At 39.8% G+C, this 24,330-nt stretch overlaps 1 long non-coding RNA gene across 1 annotated transcript; it reads left to right on the forward strand.

The window, feature by feature from the left end:
* The first annotated feature begins 1,059 nt into the window (after window positions 1–1,059).
* On the forward strand, window positions 1,060–6,810 carry LOC130927594 (uncharacterized). Its single transcript, XR_009066456.1, has 3 exons — window positions 1,060–1,310; window positions 2,483–2,565; window positions 6,687–6,810. It is a non-coding gene; the product is annotated as an uncharacterized LOC130927594 (long non-coding RNA).
* Window positions 6,811–24,330: the final 17,520 nt, after the last annotated feature.

Raw genomic sequence — 24,330 nt, forward strand, 5'->3', positions numbered from 1 at the left:
ATCACTCAGCTACTACATTTCATCGCCACTTCCGCATACTTCCAATACAGAAACACAATTTACAGACAAAAAGAAGGATTCGCCATGGGAGACCCACTGTCTGCCATCATGTGCGGTTTTTTTCATGGAGGATTTGGAAAAAAAAGCACTCACGATAGCTCCGGATGAATACAGACCCACACTATGGAAACGTTACGTAAATGACATTCTGAAAAAAGTAAAAACAGGACATACACAACGACTCACGGACCACCTCAACACCATGGACACCATTGGCAGCATCAAATTCACCCATGATAAAGAAATAGATCAATCCATAGCCTTTCTGGACATAAACATACATCACACAGACAACGGCGACATCAAAATAAAAGTACACAGGAAACCCACACACACTGACCAATACCTTCTATGGACATCGGAACACCCCACTATCCACAAACTGTCAGTAGTCAGAACACTACATGAACGTATGACAATAATAACGGACCCAGAAGACAGAACACAGGAAGAAAAACATATACAACAGGCATTAAAAAAGGTGTCAGTATCCACAGTGGGCAATAGAAAAAGGTGCAGGACAGGTCAAAAACAAGAACACAACACAGGGGGGAAGGAAAAAACAAACAAAACAAGACCACAGAGATATGGTGACGTTGCCATACTTGAGGGGAGTCACGGAACTTATACAAAGGGTTATGAAAAAATACAACATAAACACACCGGTAAAACTGCACACAACACTCCGCCAGATATTGGTCCACCCAAAGGACAAAATCCATCCAGAAAACAAATACAACTCAGTACATGAAATTCCATGCAAATCATGCAATAAATCATACATCGAGGAGACAGGGAGGAGCTTCATTACAAGAAAAACAGAACACAAGAAGGAATGTGAAAAGGAGACAACAATGAGACAAACAAGGGCAATAAAAGAACAATCACAACAAGAATATCACAAATCAGCCATCACCGATCACTTCAAAAGGGAAAAGCACATCATGGATTGGGAAAAGGCCAGAGTCGGATGCGTGTCCGCACCGAAGCAAACAAACATCAGCGCTGGATCAGGGAGGCCATTGAGATCCGCAAGCGGGACCCGAGGACCATCAACAGGCACGAGGGGGCATACATGCTCTCTCCGACCTGGAACAGCATCTTGGAAGACTGAATGGGCAGCAGAGGGTGTGACTTGCCTGTCATTCTGACAGGTGAGTCACGCCTTCATCCATCAGCTGATAAAGACGCGTCACACCAACATCAGTGACCCTCTAACGAAGGCGGAAATGCTCGCCGAAACATGTCAGGTAAATAAAACCACCTACTATTGCCTGGGATAAAAGGAAAAGGTTTGACGAAATTTTGAATCAATTAACTTGCAGACATGGCAGATCACTTAGTTACACAGGCTATTTTATTAACGCTCGATTGAATAAATTGTTTAGCAGTCATGAAGTGACTTCAAAACGCTTTTATAACTTTGAATAAAACACTTACCTTAAACATTTCTGTGCGTCTAGATGACGTGTCCTGAATCCTGCGTGTTCTTCTGTTTAGTGTCACAGTTGATGCCCGCCTTCAGGGTGCGCACTCTTGTGATGTCACACGTAGACCGTTAAATTTCAAATTCTTAGCACATCTGGTTATCACAGTCCGCCCCGAACCAGTGCTTAACCTATCATTTGGGCTGTCAGATTGATGATCACGGCCGCATCTGGCGCACTGAAGCGTTCAGCAGACGTGATTGCTTTGTGAACCTGGCGAGCTGACGCGGTATCTGGCACACAGTCTGACACACTGCTATTGGGGTAGTGTCATTCCAATGATATTTTTCCTGGTCGGAGGTTGGAAAACTCAGACTTCCCACCTTCCTCGAATGCAGCATAAGTATTTATACTCTAGAGATGTCAGACAGACAGCAGATTTCATTCACATACAAAGGAACCTAAGTCGGATGTGAAAAAAATTGGACCGTTTATACTGCATGAAAATATTAGATACGCATATCTGCAAGGAAATCAAAATGGGCCTGTGAGGGAATGTAGCCTATTTCAAATTTCCCCCATTTAATATATTAGCCATACTTATGCAATGAACTGCGAGGGCTAGCAGCGAATGAAAGAATGTTTATTTGTTGTCAGACCTCCAGTTCAAATGGATTGGACGTCCAGTGCCTTCAATGGCGGCTGGAAGAGCCAAGTGCTCTTGAAGGTAGAATTCGCAGTAAAATGTTGGGAATGAGTGAACGCTTTGAACCCATGTTGGCCAACTTAAGTTAGTTTAAAACATTAAAGACAGATATGTTCTTTTGATGCATGATTTCTTTTAACCAAGGGCAAAAAGAGATGATGAAATTTTTATGAAATAAATTGATATCATTGACGGTAAACAGAAATGTATAAACTAGAAGAAAAAAAACATGCTTTCAACACAGCATCCATCCTTTCATCCATTTTTTTATACCACTTATCCCATTCAGGGTCGCAGGCAGCTGGAGGTTGTCAAAGCAGACTTTAGGCAAAAGGTGAACTTCTCCCTGAAGTGGTCGCCAATCAATCACAGGTAAACTTACTTTCACGGGCCACAAGAAAATGATGTGAAGGACCAGCTTTAACTCCCCGGCCATGGTTTTCACGGCTTCGACTAAACACATTAACATTTCTATTCTTATTTCTGATGAATACCTACTAGTATGATGATTTGTTCAGTTTTGAAACTGAAAAAAAAAAAACAATCTGAAAGCGAAAAAAAGATGTGAAAGTGAAAAATATATTTTAATGTGAAAAAAATTTGAAACTGAAAAAATAAGATCTGCAAGTGAAAAAAAAATCTTTGAACCTGAAAAAAACAACAACTTTGTAACTGAAAAAGAAAATTACTTTTGATTCAAGAAAAAAAAAAAAAAAACATTCAGTTTCAATTTTTTTTCCAATTGTTTCTTTTCTTTCATATTACAATACTTTTGGCCTTGATTTAGCACCATAACTTAGCACCATATATAAATACCTCCAAGAAATTCTCTATTTCTAATTGCAATTTCGAATAATCTTTATTCTCTAAAAAGGAGGTGACCTGGAAATGCCCAAAAATTAACAGGCAGTCACACGAAAAGAGAAAATGATCACGGGAATGCCCCAGAATTGACAGGAAGTGGCACTGTGAATTGCTCCAAAATCATTAAAAAGTGACTTAACAACAACATGAAGTCACCCAAAATTGCTCCAAAATATATATATCAACTGCCATGAAAGTGTTCCCTCACAACCTCTTCAGAAATCGCCAATTTCTTGAAATGCTACCTTGACTTTTAATGTGCCAAATTACTCAAGTTACAGAAAAGTTTTTTTTTTTTTTTTTTTTTTTTGTGAGCCATGACAGAGTGGCAATTTCCCAACAGTCTGTGCTTCATTGAGAATTTGAAGTACAAACTCGCTCATGCCAAAATGAATTCCATTTGTAAATCAAGGTATCACCATGTTGAAAATGACTCAAAATTGCCAGTGTCAATCAAAAAGTGTTTGCCTGGCACGGCCAGACTGTTCTCCCTGTGTTTTTCAAACACTGAGAGTATAGTCTGGGACCCAGCCCATTAACGGCCTCTCGAGCAAGTACAAAATCAATCGACAAATCAGATTCGTTTATTTGCGTGACGTGTTCTTAACGAGCAACGTCACTCTTCCGCGTCGGAAGTCGTCTCCACAACAACACAGATGGTGAACAGGAGCGCCGAGAATATGTTCCAATCCACCGTAAAATCTGTTTTAAATTTCCAAAAACACATCGACACAAGTCATTGACAACAGTCTGTCTCGCACGAGCCATGTTGAATAAACTCCGCTCTCCTCATATGATTACTTCCGCGCGCAAGTCCCTCGTCCCGCCCGTCGCTGATTGGTCCACTCCGCTGTCTGTTTGTTGTGTCTTGCTCCGCCCTGGAAAGTTTATCCGCTTAATGGTGGCCAGACTCAATAGCTGGAACAGAAGTGAGTCTGGAGTACCAGGCTAAGGATGAGTGGGAGTCAAACCCATTTGTTGTCGCAACTGAACTATAAAAAAAAAAAAAAAAAAAAAAGTTTCTCTGGTGTCAATCTAAGTTTTTCCGCTATCCAAATTTTCCATAATTGACAGTATCTGGGCAATGTCTGGATTTCCTTTCTAATGGTGTCATAAGTGTGACTAATTGTCTAGTTTTGTATGAGTCACTCTGTTTACCCCTGTCATGAATGATGACTTCCTTGCATCTTTGACGTCGCATCCTTGTCTGCCTTTGTGGCATTATCTCATTTAATGGTGTCAAACATTTTTCAGTTTGAGACAGCTCTTTAGGTCTCATATTAAGTCTGAGTGAAGTGGAATCTGGGATTTTCGGGACACTTAAGAGAAATGAGTAAAAGCAATATATTAATGAGTTCAAACAAATATATAAAAGACAAATGATGCACAAGAGGAATACAGTTGATGACGAAAAAGGCTATAGAGGCTTATAGGAAGGAACTTTAAGTGCAGTTATAAAATGAGACATACAATTTAAGATGAATTATTTGCAGTTTTGATCAGTGCATTTCTACAATTTGAAACAAGCCAGCCAGCATCTGTGTTGACAGTTTTTCTTTATAAATCTGCCTTAAAAATGAATTTTTAATTACATCCGGCGTTCCTCCTCCTCTGTAAATCAACCTTTGATATGCCGATTTAGCTTCATCAGAAGAGAGAGAGAAAAAAAAAAACTTTCCAGACGCGATAGTCAGTCACCCCTTCATCATGCTGGTCAAAAGCTTGTCAAAAGCTTGAGAATCAGAGGGCAGTCCACACCTCATGATATCTCACTGTTGTAAATAGCAGCTGAAGAACTTTTCGGATTTAAGGTGTAATTTTATGAGTATAAACTTTGGACGGGTTCGTCAAAACAACCATGTCGCCATTAACGCGTAACTGCAAGGATAATTTGCGGGGGTTTTTTTAGGTTTAATAGTCCCTTCCCAAACCCGGAAGTATGGCGTAAGATCTCCAACGCAACAGAAGACTATCCGCAGCGAGCATAGCAGCAATAACGATATCAGTGATTTTTCCACCAAAAGTAAGCATTAAGGGTCGCTTTTTCGTGACGCTAACGATGGCAAAGACTGCCAGGAAAGATGATCAACAATTAATCTGTACATGTTTGAACCTAAGGCGTCAGATGACGACGATTTATTCGGCACAGCAAAGGTTTGTGATGACGCCGGTTAGGATCTCGACACTCATCACGAAACAGTGGTTGGTATCTAGCATCGTGATTTCTCGCTGAACCTTTCTTTCCCAAGTCAATGTGTGATATAATTATTAGTAATTACAAAAAAAGACGAGTAGTTATATAGATAGAAGGAATCTGACCTCTTCGCCAGATTGCCGGAATCACGCCAGCCGAACCACTGGACACGTGCTGGCGCAGTTCTGTCAACCCGGCAAAAGGCCAAACTCCACGCGTTCACCTTAGTCTTAACCCCTTGTACAGATTCCATTTTTAAAGCTGGAGGAAGGCTTAGAAACGATAGTTGAGAATTTATTCAGGTCGACAGTGATCAAACAGCAAGGCGAAACGGCCAAAGACTGAGGTGAGGATTCAGGGTCACCATATCTCAAGTTAACAAAAGACTCCAGAGACAAAGTGACAACCATTAGTCAAACATTCGGTATTTCTGAAGGCTCTCACGGGGCGGGCCGTGGGCAGGAAGAAGGGTGTGTTTGCAAGTTTTTTAGGTTTATCTCCTAGTGCAGTTTGGGCTGTTTAGTTCGTGCGTCACAGTTGCTGACTCAGCGTTACTGAGGCATCTTTGCCTGTTGCCCGCTGCAAAGCTTTGCCCGCTTCAGCATCAAAGGGGCGCCTGTTATCTGTTGGATATCGGGCTGGTGTTTCTTATAGGAGATGACGTCCCGCCATTTGTTCTGGACTGTCCTGAATAACTGATTGCGGGATTTGGTGTTGCAGACGTGGGCTTGTAGATGTCTTGCCAGATCACCTAATTGTCAGTGTCAACCTTGCTAAGTCAGCTGCATGACAAACACGTTAGGCTTCCATGATCAGAAGGCGTCCTGATCTGCATGTTGTCTTGGCGCTGCAAGTTCTAATCATTCCAAGTTTCATTATATCAAACATATTCTGCTTTTTTTCCTTAAACTATTATATAAATGCTATTTATTTTATATTGGGTATGTTAGAGTAATACAAACAGTAAATACGAGAAAAGATATTATTCCCTGATTGATTATATTAAGTGTGTTAGAGTAATACAAACAGTCCAACGGTAAATATGAGAAAAGATACTATTCCCTTCAAGATCTAGTAATAATGATAACTAATTGACATGAATAGACAACCTGTCAGTTGTCTTATGACAGGCAAGCAACCACAACAACAAAAACAAGTTGCGATCAAGTAATAAACGTATCAAATTGTCATTAAGGGTCTACTTACGTTGTATCCTCCGCGACTAGTCTGTTAGGGCACCCTGATTGCAGGCTGGAGGCCAGACGGGGGGAACGATGACAGCTGCGACCCATCACAATCAGCCACGTTCATAGGCCTGCTCATCATTGCTGCTTGTAGCCAGACCAACACTTTATACCCATCAGTCACATCCAGCATGCAGGTATTTCTCATATTGTATCACACCTGGCTAATTTGACTTTTTGTTCCATCCCAGAATTCTTCACGCCTGATCCCGAGCAGTACCATCGCCTGATTGACCTCCCGTCAACTTTTGACAGCTACGACCTGGCGTGCACGTGTGCTGCTCCGAGCCTCGTGCAAAATTAAATAAACGTTGCATACTAGCACAGTTATTCTCGTTGTCTCCTTTGGGGTCCACTTCCCAGCGCACTCTAACGTCGTCGCTGAAATGTTGGACAGGGGAGAAGTTCTTCTGCTTGACTTTCACAAAAGATGTCCAAATCTTTGCAGAAGAAGTTTTTTTTTGGGGGGGGGGGGCAACTCATAGGCTAGGTTCTTACTACAGGTCTTAATGCACAAATCCGATTTTTTGCCATATCTGTTTTTTTGGCGTGCCCATTCAGACTGCCTTTGTCCGTTGAGACCGTTCAAGTATCACGCATGTGCACTAATTTGCAGTTCGAGATGCGCTCAGCAAAGAGACCCTCATGCGCTGAAGCATCAAAACAAATTACACATCCTAGCTGTATGTCAATGGACTGATAGAACACATTCACGCACACACGAGCATTTACAGTTGTGGTCAAAAGTTTACATACACTTGTGAAGAACATAATGTCATGGCTCTCTTGCGTTTCCAGTTATTTCTACAACTCTGATTTTTCTCTGATAGAGTGATTGGAACAGATACTTCTTTGTCATAAAAAACATTCATGAAGTTTGGTTCTTTTATGACTTTATTATGGGTGAACAGAAAAAAGTGATCAAATCTTCTGGGTCAAAAATATACATACAGCAGCGCTAATATTTGGTAACATGTCCCTTGGCCATTTTCACTTCAATTAGGCACTTTTGGTAGCCATCCACAAGCTTCTGGCAAGCTTCTGGTTGAATCTTTGACCACTCCTCTTGACAGAATTGGTGCAGTTCAGTTAAATTTGATGGCTTTCTGACATGGACTTGTTTCTTCAGCATTGTCCACAAGTTCTCAATGGGGTTTAAGTCAGGACTTTGGGAAAGCCATTCGAAAACCTTAATTCTAGCCTGATTTAGCCATTCCATTACCACTTTTGATGTGTGTTTGGGGTCATTGTCCTGTTGGAGCACCCAACTGCGCCCAGGACCCAATCTTCGGGCTGATGACGTTAGGTTATCTTGAAGAATTTTAAGGTAATCCTCCTTTTTCATTATCCCATTTACTCTCTGTAAAGCACCAGTTCCATTGGCAGCAAAACAGCCACACAGCATAATACTACCACCACCGTGCTTGACGGTAGGCATGGTGTACTTGGGGTTAAAGGCCTCACCTTTTCTCCTCCAAACATATTGCTGGGCATTGTGGCCAAACAGCTCGATTTTTGTTTCGTCTGACCACAGAACTTTCCTCCAGAAGGTCTTATCTTTGTCCATGTGATCAGCAGCAAACTTCAGTCGAGCCTTAAGGTGCCGCTTTTGGAGCAAGGGCTTCCTTCTTTCACGGCAGCCTTTCAGTCCATAGAGATGCAAAACACGCTTGACTGTGGACACTGACACCTGTGTTCCAGCATCTTCTAATTCTTGGCAGATCTGCTTTTTGGTGATTCGGTTGAATCTTCACCCTCCTGACCAATTTTCTCTCAGCAGCAGGTGATAGCTTGCGTTTTCTTCCTGATCGTGGCAGTGACAAAACAGTGCCATGCACTTTATACTTATAAATAATTGTTTGCGCTGTTGCTCTTGGGACCTGCAGCTGCTTTGAAATGGCTCCAAGTGACTTTCCTGACTTGTTCAAGTCAATGATTTGCTTTTTCAGATCCATGTATGTATATTTGTGACCCAGCAGATGTGATCACTTTTTCTGTTAACACATAATAAAGTCATAAAAGAACCAAACTTCATGAATGTTTTTTGTGACAAAGAAGTATCTGTTCCAATCACTCTATCGGAGAAAAATCAGAGTTGTAGAAATAACTGGAAACTCAAGAGAGCCATGACATTATGTTCTCCACAAGTGCATGTAAACTTTTGACTACAACGTACGTGTGTGCGTGAAATGACATGGGTGAGTCAGTTTGCCCCGACTCGGCCATGTGTGCAGTAATGACATATTGCTCATTCGGTGCACAGAATGAAAATCGAAAATTGTAAGGCTTATTCTTTTCTTCATTTTATTTTTTTATGACTGTTGTCAAGCCCGCTTCGTGCTTAAAAGCAGAGTTCAAGCTAGGCGCTAATGCTTAATGGCTGCCATCCTCCGTGCCTCTTGCTCTTTGCTGACGTAATTTCTGCAAGAATGCCGATTTGGGAATCTTGACAGTTCAGACCGCCAGTAACGTTCTGAAAAAATGTGACCCAGATCGGATTTGAACCACATACGAAAGTGACTCAGAGCGGATTTGATATGGTCGACTTCTATGCGACTTGTCCCGTTCAGACCGTCAAGTTAATGCCTGATTCGAGTCGGAAAAAACACGAAAAAATCGGATACATGCATTAAGACCTTTAGTATGAATCTAGCCATTGAGACAACATGACGAATCTCACGAGTAAAACCCAGAAAATGTTTGCAGTACATGGCAGGGATAGCGTGGTATTCGTATCAAGTGCTGGCGAGGTCCTGGGGAAATATCGTCATCAGGTAGCAGCTGGCAGCGAGCCGGGTCCCTCGTTGCTAAGATGTTGCTATGGCAGTAACTCAAAAACTATGCGGTCAATTATAAAATATTGGGGTAATGTGAGTTTTGAGACAACAAATGACACATTCAGGCCAATTTAACCGAGTAAAACACTCATCTGAAAAGCTCTTCAGCTGTCCTTTAAGACTATCTATGATGATTTGATAAGATGTGAGCACTAAAACATTCATCAAAATACTAGCGTTCTGATGTTAGTGCTAAATGATACGACGATATAATTTGCCAAACTGATATGAAACTTGCTATCGATATTCTACAAGTCTATTGTCATTATCGCATAAATAGACATGCTTCTGCAATAAACATTTTGTCCAAGACAATTGAAAATTGCAGTACAAATAATCCACAGAGAGCATAGACAACACAGTTCATTCCAAATTATCACTATTATTATTAATGATTATGCTAAGATAATACAGTCTTAAAAGTCAAAACCACGAGTAAAAAGTATTAGTAGATAATTAGATACCTTTGCATTTGAGCAAAAAGATGTATGCTGCTGTGCCGCTTCTTTTTACACTGGATAGTTGCTGCACTACTTAATGCATTTAACATTTGTGTCATGTCAGTTTAATTTTAATTAAAATAAATTGATTGAAGGAGAAGATGTCATAATTGTTGTATGATTTTTCAGAAAATAATTAACTGTATTATGTCGTGGCATATCGATAACCTAATATAAAATTATTCATATTGTGATATTTCACATGTTCTTCGTGTCCTACAGGCATTGTTAAATGTTGTCGTAAATATGGGACGAGCCCCTGTCGACAAGTGAGAAGGAATGCTCGTACGACTGATGAGCTGTGACCAAAGGCACTACTGAACATTGTAAGATGAAAACAGGCTGAAAAGCATTGCCGCCTAACTACAAAACACTGCCCTCCATTTTCTATGTCTGACTGGCTCTGATCAGAGGCTTACACACAAACACACAAATACAAAAACATAGCTGAACACACGCTACACGTGCAGGCGGGTGTTGCAGATGGGCCATGTCACACAGTCTTGCCCGACAAACAAGCTTAGGAGGGCAACATGATGCCAAAACAGCTCATTAAACACTATTAGCCTGTCATTTTCTCTAAGTGAGCACTTTCTCAATGCCTCTGGTTAGCAAAAAAAAAAGCATCAGGTCAGACACAAAGACAGGAACATGAAAAAGGAGCACACAGCGATGTGTAATGATGCTCATGGGAATGGCACAGAGGGATAATGTGTTGTCAACCATCACAAAAAAAAACTATCATTAGGGCCGGAAAAGAGCCGTAACATTTTATTGGCAGGCCAGCTGGGTTTCCTGATGAGTGGTGAATTATTAGCCAAAAGCGTTGTGATGCATTGCTGAGATCCAACTTTAACCCTTTACAAGGCAAGTGGCTTTTTTGGTAAATTAAAAAAAAAAATATATATATATATATATATATATATATATATATACAGTGGAGAGAACAAGTATTTGATACACTGACAATGGGAAAACCCATTGGCAGTGTATCAATGGGTATATATATATATATATATATATATATATATATATATATATATATATATATATATATATATGTATATATATATATATACATATATATATATATACATATATATATATATACAGTTGGGAGAACAAGTATTGGAACACTGCCGATTTTGCTGGTTTTCCCGCTTGCAAGCCATGTAGAGGTCTGTAATTTGTATCATAAATTCTCTTCAACTGTGAGGGATGGAATCTAATACAAAAATCCAGAAAATCACATTGTATAATTTATAAATAATAAATTTGTATTTAACTGCACGAAATAAGTATTTGATACATTACCTACTAGTAAATATTTCGGCTCTTAGTTTTTTAAGAACCCCTCCTGTTCTCCACTCATTACCGGAAGTAACTGCACCTGTTTCAACTTGTTACCTGTATAAAAGACACCTGTTCACATGCTCAAACAAACAAACTCCAACCTCTCCACAATGGCCAAGACGAAAGAGCTGTGTAAGGACATCAGGGATAAAATAATAGACCTGCACAAGGCTGGGATGGGCTACAGGAAAATAAGCAAGCAGCTTGGTGAGAAGGTAACAACTGTTGGAGCGATTATTAGAAAATGGAAGAAGTTCAAGTTGATAGTCAATCTGCCTCGTTCTGGGGCTCCATGCAAGATCTCACCTCGTGGGGCATCACTGATCATGAGGAAGGTGAGGGATCAGCCCAGAACTACACGGCAGGACCTGGTCAATGACCTGAAGAGAGCTGGAACCACAGTCTCGAAGAAAACCATCGGAAACACATTACGCCGTCATGGATTAAAATCCTACAGCGAACGCAAGGTCCCGCTGCTGAAGCCAGTGCCTGTCCAGACACGTCTGAAGTTTGCCACTGGCCATCTGGATGATCCAGAGGAGCAATGGGAGAAGGTCATGTGGTCGGATGAGACCAAAATTGAACTTTTTGGTCTAAACTCGGCTCGTCGTGTTTGGAGGAAAAAGAAGGATGAGTAAAACCCCAAGAACACCATCCCAACCGTGAAATATGGAGGAGGAAACATTTTTTGGGGCTGCTTCTCTGCCAAGGGTACAGGACGACTGCACCGTATTGAGGGGAGGATGGATGGGGCTATGTATCGCCAGATCTTGGCTGACAACCTCCTTCCTTCAGTGAGTGTCCTGAAGATGGGTTGTGGCTGGGTCTTCCAGCATGACAACGACCCAAAGCACACAGCCAAGGCAACTAAAGAGTGGCTCCGTAAGAAGCATCTTAAGGTCTTGGAGTGGCCTAGCCGGTCACCAGATCTGAACCCGATAGAAAATCTATGGAGGGAGCTGAAAGTCCGTGTTGCCCGGCAGGAGCCCCGAATCCTGAAGGCTCTGGAGAAGATCTGCATGGAGGAGTGGGCAAAAATCCCTGCTGCAGTGTGTGCAAACCTTGTCAAGGACTACAGGAAACGTTTGGTATCTGTAATAGCAAACAAAGGTTTCTGTACCAAATATTAAGGTTGATTTTTGTGATGTATCAAATACTTATTTCATGCAATTAAATGCAATTATATAAAAATCATATACTGTGATTTTGTTTTTTTTTTGTATTAGATTCCGTCCCTCACAGTTGAAGAGAACTTATGATACAAATTACAGACCTCTACATGCTTTGCAAGTGGAAAAACCAGCAAAATCGGCAGTACTTGTTCTCCCCACTGTATATATATTACATTAGTATAACAGTATATATATTTCATTATTTAAGTGCCACTGCTGAAAGGGGCTCTGCAAGTCACTCACAGCAGGGGGTGGTGAGGATCTTATTTTATTTATCCCCATCCAAAAACTGCCGTTTCAGTCCAAAGTTGTCGTCTTCACACGTTTTCTCCATACAAGGCATGCTCAATGGCAGTACACAAGCATGCTGTATAGTTTATGTACTACTACTGGGCTACTACAAAGACAGCGTTCTTTTTCACCTACTGTGTGTTGGAGTTTTTGTATTGGAAAAAGCGCCTCTGTATGCAATTAGAAAGCGCAATGACACACGAACACATTTGAAAACTAAAAGATCCAATAAGCCTCAGTTTAACACCCCCTTTTCACAACACTAAAATGAATTGCACACGAATATCCAACAGCGCTCTGCACGGCGGCAGCTCCACAGCAACAACAAACAATAATGTGGCTACAATGCAAGCATGTCTTACCTATTTGAAGACACCAAAGGAAGATAGAACTACCATCGTAATTATCTTCATTTTCGACCTCGAATTAAATCTTAGAAAATTTCGCTGTTTTCGTAAAGAAAAAATATATATATTCATTTTTGCACCATGTTAACGACTCCTCTGACAACAGTTAACTTTTCCAATAACGCCTTATTCAATGTGACCCGGTAGCATGCAAGGTGTCAGGTGGTGACTGTGTTATTAAAACCAATATTTTTTTCAACATACATATTTAATCTCCATAGGTATGTACTCTATTGTTTCAATGTTTTATTTATTCATTTATTTTTAACCCCCCAAAAAAAAAACCTCAGCATCCCACCCCGCGCCACTGATTGCCGATGATACACGTCCATTCGTGTTGCTCTCTTCCTCATTAGTAGATGTTCCATTTATTTGAACTGGGAGAGCTTAACAGCATTCATTCGTTTATTCATTCATTCATTCATTACCAGACCTCTTAGTTCAATTAGATTGAAAATCTATCACTGTCAATGACAGCCAATTAGTTAATTATTATGCATTGAATATTTTTATCTTTAAATAATAATAATGATGGACTGATAAAATGTTGACAAAATTAACAAGAAAATGCCATTTCTGGAGAAATTAGATGGGCATGCTTTGTTCTGCTGTTCTTCAAACTTCTGTGGGTCACTTCCTGTTGATTTTGAGGCCATTTACATGCTACTTCATGTTAATTTTGAGGCATTCATGGGTCACTTCCAGTTGATTTTGTGGGCATTTACATGCTACTTCATGTTAATTTTGAGGAAGTTGATTTTTTTCCTACATTTAAATTTTGAGGAATTCCTGGATCACTTCCTGTTCATTTCAAGTCACTTCCTGTTGATTTTGGGTCACCGCCAGGTCACTTCCTGTTGATTTTAGGGCATCCCTTCCTGTTGGTTTTCGGACACCTCCAGTTGGTTAAAAACCAATAAATAAATAAAATAATATAATAATAAAATGATGTAAAATGTTTGCGGCTTTGAAACCTTGAGGTTTCCATACCACGGTGTACCTTGAAACCGGTAATTGGCACATGTCTAGTTGGGACATTTAGCAACATTACTTAAACTTTAGAGTGTTATTGGGGGCCATACTCACATTTTTTTGATATATATGTATAATTCATCGTGATGTGAGTGCCCTATAAAAGGTTAATATATTAATCAGCCTATAGATTTTTAGAGTCTGAAGTCTTAAGAATGAACCAAAGTAGGAATAAATGTTCTTTTCAATGCAATCTGGGGTGTTCACTCAGTTTTCATTGACAGCAGTGGTGTTGCATCAGCCAGAAACATATCACTCGCTAACATTTTATGCTTTCAGAAGGTTATATATAAAAAAAAAATTTTTTTAAATAGGGGCATGGAGAACTTGCCACTCTTTTGAAATCTCTGGGTTTATATTGATGTCACCTTGACCTAAAGGATAAAATGGCAGCACTCAGCATTCCTTGTCTCGTAGTCAGCCGGCCGCTGATCAATGAGACTCCACAGAGTCAGACCGCAAACCAAACATGAACGAAATAGATGATTAACATGGCTCAATGTTTGGATAAAGGGTAGCTTGGTCAAGGTATGCACATGTTTCAGGCAATTAATATTAGAGACCTAAGCTCACCTACGTAACTAGAGTTGCCATGGTTACTTGCCGGGCAGCGAATGTTGAAGCACTATATTTGTGTAGACACCAAATTTCTGAAGCTAACCTCCAAAGGACTAATCCATTTCACTAAGCTCTTTATCAGTTTTATCTAAAGGCTCGTTTTTCTGTATGTTTTCATGTTTGCTGTTTTAGCATTGGCTCTACTCGTGATGGCACGCCAGGGGCATAACTAGTCGTTTGGGGCTCTACTCATGATGGCACGCCAGGGGCATAACTAGTCGTTTGGGGGCAAGAGGGAAGCAATTTTTGTGGAACATGCCACATGCTAACAAAACATATTTTTTCCAACTGATGCAATTATAATAATTATATAATGAAATGTGAGCATAGCTTAGACCGCTTGTCCAGCTTTTGAGATCTGTTCTAATCAAGTGACATCTTAATTTATTACATGCATCTCAGGTTTTCATGCTGCCCCTTGTCCAGTGAATTTTATTTACCACCTCAAAAGTGAATACTGATGTTGAATTTAGAAGAAAAAAAGGAATTTTAAAACAACAATGGCTAATTCTATTGATGGATAAACTCTTTAAAGGTTTTTGTGAGTATTACAATCTAATAAAACTTACGGAACAATCGTAATGTAATTGACAAGAACATTAACTCATTGGTGGTGCTACACACAGTTACTATCGCATATTAACATTTATAGCACTCAAACTAAGGAAACCAATCAACAACCTTCCTACTGTTCCAACTGCTTTGATATTAGTTCATAAATTAACTTATCAGCTGCCACTGGCGCTAGATGCGGCTTCCAGTCAAAATGGATTGGGACGTCTAGCGCTGTCAGTGGCACTGAAAGATGAAAATTCACGGCCAGGGTTTAGCAGCAATCAAATGATAGGCTGGTGTGACACCGCAGCTCCAAAAAGAACCTCACAAAGCTCAAACTTATTTGGTAGAGATGACAAAATCTTCCAACATTTTCTTAATATATTCTGCCAAATGATAGTTTTTCCACCATTGACGATCGCATATGAATTTTAATGCATTTCAAGAATGTAGATTAAGACTAAAAAAATGCTTTAAATCAAAGAAAACCTTCTTAATCTGTTTTGCAACTGCCTGTGGTTGCTGTATCATCTGTCTGCCTGTGCCACACACTGAAAAACCTGTGTTCTGACAATCAAGTGTCCCATCCAACAAAAAAGAAGTCTTGCATGAGCAGACGTGACATGATGCAGTCCTAGGACAGACCTGGGATGACAGCAATGTGCCACAAGGCATCTTGACTGTTGTAAAATACAAGAAAATGCGATTCTCGCTCTTTATATCTTTAATTCTTATTGTGGTAAAAGGCTTAATTGGTTGTTTAGTCATTTCCTACTAAGAATGCCATTCAGGATCACAGATGACCTCCGAGTGAATTCACACCAATGTCATCCTTTGAATACATGACAAATAGTCACAGTAAAATGACAAACAAAAGTAAAAACAAAGCAAATTGGCCACATTCACTATTTGGGCACATATTTATTATGTGAATTGCCTTCCCAATTCAACAGACACGAACTCAATATTGGCATTAACAATAGTGTTCCCGCCTTTTGAAGATGAGGTCTAAGTGATACACAGCCACATGAGTGAGACGGCTTTTAATTAAAGACCCGAACGTCGGCGCTATCGATAAAGTCATCCAAGTTAATGCACTGTGAGTTGATACCAGGGATGAAAATGGATTGAGGAAGTTATTTACACCACAGAAGTAGAGTAAATCTGCTTTGATGTTACATGATCTCTGACCAAATGAAAGCTTGTTGTAAATACAGTCAATCCGCCACGAGCTGATAGGTGACGCAAAGGTGATCTTATGTCTTAACTAGGCAGAGCCCACTTGCCAAATTGATGAAGTACTTGGTAGTTCTGCTGCACTTCTACTTCAACACACCAAGCGTGTGTCAACTTTCCACTGAGCAAACTTTTTCCCCCTCCATCTTGTAGAGGACAACATGTGGCAAAAAAAGTGCCACAATGAAGGGAAATGGAATGAATTGCATTCAATTACATACCCAGCGAATACAGCCTGTCCAAGAAATGACCAAAACATGGCCTAAAATGGCGCTTTCTCCTGGCACAGACTCACACAGGATTTGGACAGCGTACAAAAACGGGCCAAAAATTAATACATTTGAAATGGTATTTAAATTTTGACGGCGACAGTCATGTTGCTCTTTTCATCCTTCTGCTGTGAATTTAAATGTGTTTGTCACTAATAGACATCTAATCCACTTGAATTTACAATTGGTTTAAAGAAAAAAAAGGAAAATCCTAATCAAAAAACAAATAAAAAGGTATTTTTTTAAAATGTATGAGTGTGTGTGCGAATGGTTGTTCATGTCCTTGTGCCCTGCAATTGGCCGGCAACCCATTCAAGGTGTACCCCGCCTTCTGCCTATAGTTAGCTGGGACTGGCTCCAGCACCCCCGTGACCCTTGTGAGGATAAGCGGCTCGGAAAATGGATGAATGATTGTTTTTTTTTTGTTTTTTTTTAATTAATGAAAATGGAAGAAAACTGGAAAATTAAAAAATTGGGGGATATGAAAAATAGAAAGGAAGAAATTCATAAATTCTTCCCTTTTTGAAATGTATAATTTTTTTAAAATCCAAATTTGTATTTTTTTTCATTTATCTTTAATGTTTTTCTCATTTTTAGCTGTATTTTTCAATTATTTTTCCTATATTTAGTATTTCTATTGTACATCATCCATTTTTATTTACTTTTGTATTCCTCAATGCATTATGCATATTTGTTTAATGTAAATTCAGGCATCAAGGGGTCAAATTATCCACCATCCATTCATCCATCCATCCATCCATCCATCCATCCATCCATCCATCCATCCATCCATCCATCCATCCATCCATCCATCCATCCATCCATCCATCCATCCATCCATCCATCCATCCATCCATCCATCCTCTAATTATTCAAAGAGCGTGCAGCATTTGCATATTCACACTCTAATATACAGTGTACTGACTGTATGTTAATGCTTTCTATACATATTTACAGCACTATGTCTAAAATGCTTGAGCTTTTCATATGCTTTCCATTTTCAAAGAAATACTGTTAAATGCATTGCAAAAACCTGTGGACCGCTATTCAACAGCTGTTTTCATTTTCAAAGGTTGCAAATCAGCCATTTGACTAAATGCCAATGTGTCATCAGCAATAATATTATCTTTATAGAGGCAAAATTCTTGATACATCTTTTTAAATTGATCTCATTAGATTGTGTAAGTGGCCATTATGTTTATTTCTTGTACTAAACCATCAGCCAAAGTTAATATGAGAAGGAATTCTAGCGTTAATGTCTTCTTCGTACCACAGCCACAACAATACTTCCAAGTGCTGTTCATTTTAAATTGTGTATCTTTTATACTTGAGAAAAGGGATCGCATGCAACTCCATTGTCCGTCACCGAATACCAATCACTCTCCAAAGCCAGGTGAAACCAAATTGGGGAGTCAGTCTTTGATTCTTCAATACACTGTTTTTTATGCATATTTCTTGGTTTATTCATAGATCCAATATGACAGTCGGACCCTGAAGGCCCAAACTGCTGCTGAAAGGATTAAGTTCAAAGGCAAGTGAGAAAATTACTCACAGACTCAAGTCTTTAGCCGTGGAGTGGTCCTTCTCAAAAGTAGTGAGAGTTCACCATGCCTCACGGGTGGTGAGATGAACGCTTGACCAGCCTGTTCCACCTCCATCTAGACATTGCAATAAAGTTTTTTAATTGGGTGCCGTAAAGTTTCTTCTTAATCATACATATAAATTCATCAAATAATTGGTGCCTGTCAATGAGCTCCATTTACATAGCAGATGGAATGCACATAACTGCCAAACAAGTGGAAAATAGAAGACACAATGTTGTCTTGACAATTTTTTAGAACAATGGCTGAACGGTTTATTTTTGGAGAAAAAAAAAAAACATTTTGTCAAAGGTGGGTAAGAATCTTTTAAGATATTTTGAATGCAAGAGGTCAGACTACATTTTGTCAAATAAAGGGTTCGTTAATGTCAAATTAATGATGTATCAGTAGGCTATAATATATATCTCAAATACATAAATATCTCAAGTTTCTCAAGAATATTTTAAATCATCAGCTGCCATTGACGGCACTAGATGTCCTCCACATTTTGAATGGGAGGGTCGGTAGCGAATGAGCATTGGTTCAGTCGCTGCCACCCTCCCATTTGAAATGGATTGAATGTCTACTAGTGACAAATTCATTTCAATTTACAGCAGACGGATGAAAAGAGCCACATAATAGCGTACCACACAAATGCTATTTTTAGACCGTGACGTCGCCATCGTAATGCGGAAGTGGGTCATTATAGACACACCCTCGTATACAATCCATGTTTTATCCGGTAATCTTTTAAAAAAAAAAAAAAAAACATGCCGAGTAAACACGGCTGCTATGGAACTTGTAGAAAGGACTCTAGACATTAGGAGATATGAAGGATGTTTTCTTAATACAGTACGTTTCCCAAAACTAAAAACTGTATGGAATGGATCAATTTGCGCAAACTTCCAAACTACCAGTTTAACGCCAGCAAGGTGAAGCCATTCAAATTTCATATGCAGTAAACATTTTGGTGGGAGGCCATGGTCCTACAGACGACGAAGAGGTAAGCCATTTTGATATTTTTACAGATTTTGTAGCGTGGCGTTTTGCCGTGCTGCTTCTGTCTGACAATGAATGACCTGAAAAAATGAAAATGTTATCTGACTGCCACTGTCGTTACCTTTTCTTTTGTAAAAGAAAAACAACTTTAGTAAGGGGGAAGTGTAAATGAATTATAGAATTAATATTTGTTATTAATGAAAAAATTAAAAGTGTTCGTTGGCTGTCACTAAGTAGCATTTGCGAACGCCACACAAAAATAATAATGTAAATTGCCCCTCAGGAACAGTCAGAGACGTAAGACAACCACAGGATATAATATATAAGAAAGATAGGGCATATGGTGTAAAGGATAGATTGTTGAAACAGGAGAATGCCATTGTCAGTGGCGTAAGGCAATGCACACAGGAAAAAGGTGTCGATAAAAAAGCTACCGTTGGGTCAGGTCGGCTCTTTTTTACAGTCTTTTTCAGCCCGCGACACTCAAGATGTTCTTCCACATCTTTACCAATGAATTTGGCACCAGGGACATCATTTTTGGACAGAACTGGTAGGTTTGGCTCAATAAACATCTCGTTCGCACACTATTTACATGCATCTAGCATGAGGGACAAATGCGAGTTTGACCCCCCTAGCAACAGTTGCTAACGTCATGAATATTAATAAGCAAAGTTGTCGTGTTGCTTGCGGTACGCCATTGGACATCTATCATCGTCATTGGCACTGAAAGCGTTAAGAATTAAGAAAGTTACAGCTTGTACAGTTTTAAGTTGTTTAACTGTGTTAATCTTGTTAACAAGAGAGAATTAAGACATTAATAAGTTTTCAACTGACCAACATGATTTTGGTGTAATTGGAAGGTTTATCTCATGTTTATTTTTATTTTTTGGTTGGGGGTAAAAGTAATGTAGTTAAAATTTAGGAACTTTTGTAAAATACCTTGTGATTATCTGACGACCAGTGTATGGAGTGTTATGGCGCCTGACCAGTCAGGATACACAGTGAAATTAAGAAAGAAAAAAAAAAAAAGTTTTATAGCAATAATAACAATACATTGTATATCTAGAGCGCTTTTCAAGCCACACAAAGATGCATCACAAGAAAGATGGAATCACAATAACAACAAAACAATCATAAAATTAGATTAAAAGCAGCATGCCCAGCAGCTGCCCAGATAGTCACTCTGGACAATGTAAGTGTAGCCTCAAGCACCACAGTTAAAAACCTAGGAGTTTTATTCGACCCTGACTTATCGTTTAAAGCTCACATTAAACAAACCTGCAGAACGGCCTTCTTTCACCTGCGCAACATAGCCAAAATTAGAAATATTTTATCTAAAAGCAATGCGGAAAAATTAATTCACGCGTTCGTTACATCAAGATTGGATTACTGTAACTCCCTACTTGCAGCTTGTCCTAAAAGTTCCCTAAAAGGTCTTCAGCTTGTCCAAAACGCAGCAGCAAGACTTTTAACAGGAACCAATAGAAGAGAGCACATCACCCCTGTGCTCCAGGCCCTTCACTGGCTTCCAGTCGAGTTTAGAATTAAATTTAAAATCCTCCTTCTTACATTTAAGACCATTAATGGGTTGGGGCCATCTTATCTCTCCGATGCTCTGGTTCCATACCGCTCCAACAGCACACTCCGCTCTCAGGATGCAGGTCTACTGTAGTTCCAAGGGTTTCTAAAAGTACTGTCGGAGCTAGAGCCTTTAGCCACCAAGCCCCTATTTTATGGAATCAGCTTCCAGCTAATATAAAAGAAGCTGAGACAGTCTGCACATTTAAGATTAGATTAAAAACGTTCCTATTCAACAAAGCTTATGGTCAGGCTAATTGAAGTTGGAGTAGACTCAAAGTTTAGTCTAAGCTGCACTAGAAGCTATAAAGCTGGGGGAAGTACAGCCACTGAATTCTATCTCCTTTTTCTCACTCTACCTACCACTTATCTTACTTTATTTCTATTTTCCAATGTTAATATCTAGTTGTCTAGTCTCTTCATCACTAGTCACCCGGTGTCCCCTTTCCCCCCTCCCCTCTGGGGAGGGGCTATTTTTCAGCTGCAGCCTCCTGACTCTCCGGACCCCAAGCTGGATGGACGTTCCTACTGCTACCCCCGTCTCATCTGGCTAGATGGACCTCTTCTTGTTCCTTTTTTCCACCGCATTTTTTACGGACTGTAACTTCGTCTGCTAATTCCCATTAGCGGTCCTGGGGCTTCCTGTCTATCCATCCTGGGAGTGGATCTCTCCTGACTGTGGTACTCCCCAAGGTTTCTCGTTTTCTCCCGAAGACTCTGGAGTTTTTGGAGTTTTTCCTTGCCGACATGGAGGGTCTAAGGATGGGGGATACCCAGGACTTGAATTTATTTATTCATCTTTGCTGCTTCGGTTGCTGTTTCTGATTGTGTATCATAATGCCTCTGCAAAGCCTTTTGAGACAACATTGTTGTGATCTAGGGCTATACAAATAAAATTGAATTGAATTGAATAAAAGTAAATAAAAAATTCAGAGGTAAAGCTAGAACACAGGTAAGGACCATGGTGGGTTTTGATCTTAAGTTGATGCTACAAACTCAACATTGTAAGTTAACCGGACTTCGATTTGAAAATATACAGTACAATCATTTTCTCAGACAAGGGTTATGAACACGGGCCATCACAGTGGCACCTCACTGCGAAGACCTTAGAGCTAAATACCCTGGCTGACTTTTTGTCAGCACGCTCTTTTGAAGGCATCGGGAGTGTGAGGCTAGGCTCACATAGGCTACGTTAATAATACAGGTCTTAATGCACGAATCCGATTTTTTCGTGTTTTTCCGACTCGAGTGAGGCATTAACTTGACGGTCTGAACGTGACAAGTCGCATAGAACGGGACCATTTCAAATCCGATCTGGGTCACTTTCGTATGTGGTCTAAATCCGATCTGGGCCACATTTTTCCAGACTGTCGCGGCGGTCTGTACTGTCCAGTCCCGCAAATCGGATTTAATGCAGCAATTACGTCATCAAATAGCGAAAGAGTCGTAACCATAGCGATGCACCTGTGCGTTATTAGCGCCTAGCTTGCAGTGAACACTGCTTTTGAGGAAGGGCTGAGCTTGACAACAGTCATAAAAAATAAAAATGGGTTGAGGATAAGCCTGAGAATGCTCAGTTTTCTCTCTGTTGCAAGTGAGCAATATTTCAACATTGCCTCCACGGCCGAGAGTCGGGACAAACTGCCCGTATGTGTGTGTGACGTGCACGGACAGTGCGTGCATGCTATCGATCCATATAAACTTTGAATATAAGCCTAAACTGGGATTATTTATGTCTGTTATTTGTGTCCACCTTTTGAAAAGCAAAATATGATATCCCTGGAATGACGGATGACGTCTGTCATTTGTTTTGATGCTTCTGCGCATGTGGGTCTTCTTGCTTAGCGCGTGTCGGACTGCGAATTAGTGCGCATGCGTTATACTTGAACGGTCTCAATGGATAAAGGCAGTCCGAACGGGCACGCCAAAAAAACGGATATGACAAAAAATCGGATTCGTGCATTAAGACCTGTAGTATGAACGTAGCCATAATTTGTCATTTCAAGTTCAGTGTATTCAGAAATTTAAGTAGATTGATAAAATTAGTTAGGAATACTAAGTTTCTTAAGATAACTGAAGAATTGTAGTTATGTCTACTCAAACTCTTTAGTTAGCATGACTTTTTTTTTTTTTTTTTTTTACAGCTCATACTGAGGATAAGCACTATGGACAATGGATGAATGGAATTAGTAGTATAATTGAATGAAAACATGAAATGTCAGTGGATAAATAAAAGTATTAACAAGTGATCACAGGGCACATCAATTCCTCACAAGTGTTTGCGCTCCATTTTTCTCCATTATAATGGGAATAAAAGGGGCAGAGGTTGTTATTGTGGCGCCTCACTTCAAGGCCTGACAAGTGCCACTCTTGATTATCAAGGGGGGGGAAAACCCACTGAACACAATTTGTTATGGGCTTTTAGCAAGAACAATAATCAAAAAGCTCTTCCATCATTCCATCACACACAAATGTTAAACAATGCAAGGTAATGCATAGAAAGTTGAAAAAGAACCCTTTAAAAGCTTTCATGTCTGTCAGTGGAATTCTTAATGAAATACCACCGATGTCGACATACGAGGCACTGATTGACAATTAAGTTTCATTTAGATGTCAGAGTAGCACAATAAATCAGAGTGGTTTCTTAAATGCAGAAGCAAAGCAACTTTAGTAGCGAAATTATTTCCGGCAGAAACAATTATGCATAATATACGCACATACATTGATGTGTGTGCATATTTCTAGCAAGGGATTAAAACTAATTACTGTAAATTATTCCCACTGAATTTTAGGTTGAATTACTCTTAAAGACCCAAGTTTAGATATCAGCTTATTTATAATCACATTAGACACAACATGAACCACTGTATAACATCTAATCGGCATTGACTATATATATTTTGTCTTCTAGTACAATCAAATACATTGGAACTGGTATTGATGATCACGTTTAGCACCATTGACGATTGACGTCCAATGCATTTGTACTGGGAGAGCTGACATCAAGGCAGCCAATGAGTAACACTCATTGTCAGTCATGGACCATGGGTTTCACAAGGGACCAGCTGCCATTGATGGTGATAGATGTCCAATCCAGTTCTCACAGTTGGATGTCTGTTAAGTGGTGACGAGCGAGCAGGCAAGAAAACAAGCACCAAATTGCAGGAATGCAACAACAAGGCAAGACCAGGGGCGCTGGTGCAACTTAATATTTCCATACAAAGCAAAGATTTAGCTCACCAAAGACACATCCTCAAAAAAAAAGGCAAAGTAACAAACCAAATATCTATGATTTAGACAATCTCGGAGAATGGGACAAGGAACGAGCCCGGAAGAAGAACTAAGCAACAGACCCGACATTAACAATGAACTAACAAAGACTGAACAAAAACGGGATCTTATCGACAT

Source organism: Corythoichthys intestinalis, chromosome 12 (assembly GCF_030265065.1).
Source record: "Corythoichthys intestinalis isolate RoL2023-P3 chromosome 12, ASM3026506v1, whole genome shotgun sequence".
NCBI classification, from domain to species: Eukaryota; Metazoa; Chordata; class Actinopteri; order Syngnathiformes; family Syngnathidae; genus Corythoichthys; species Corythoichthys intestinalis.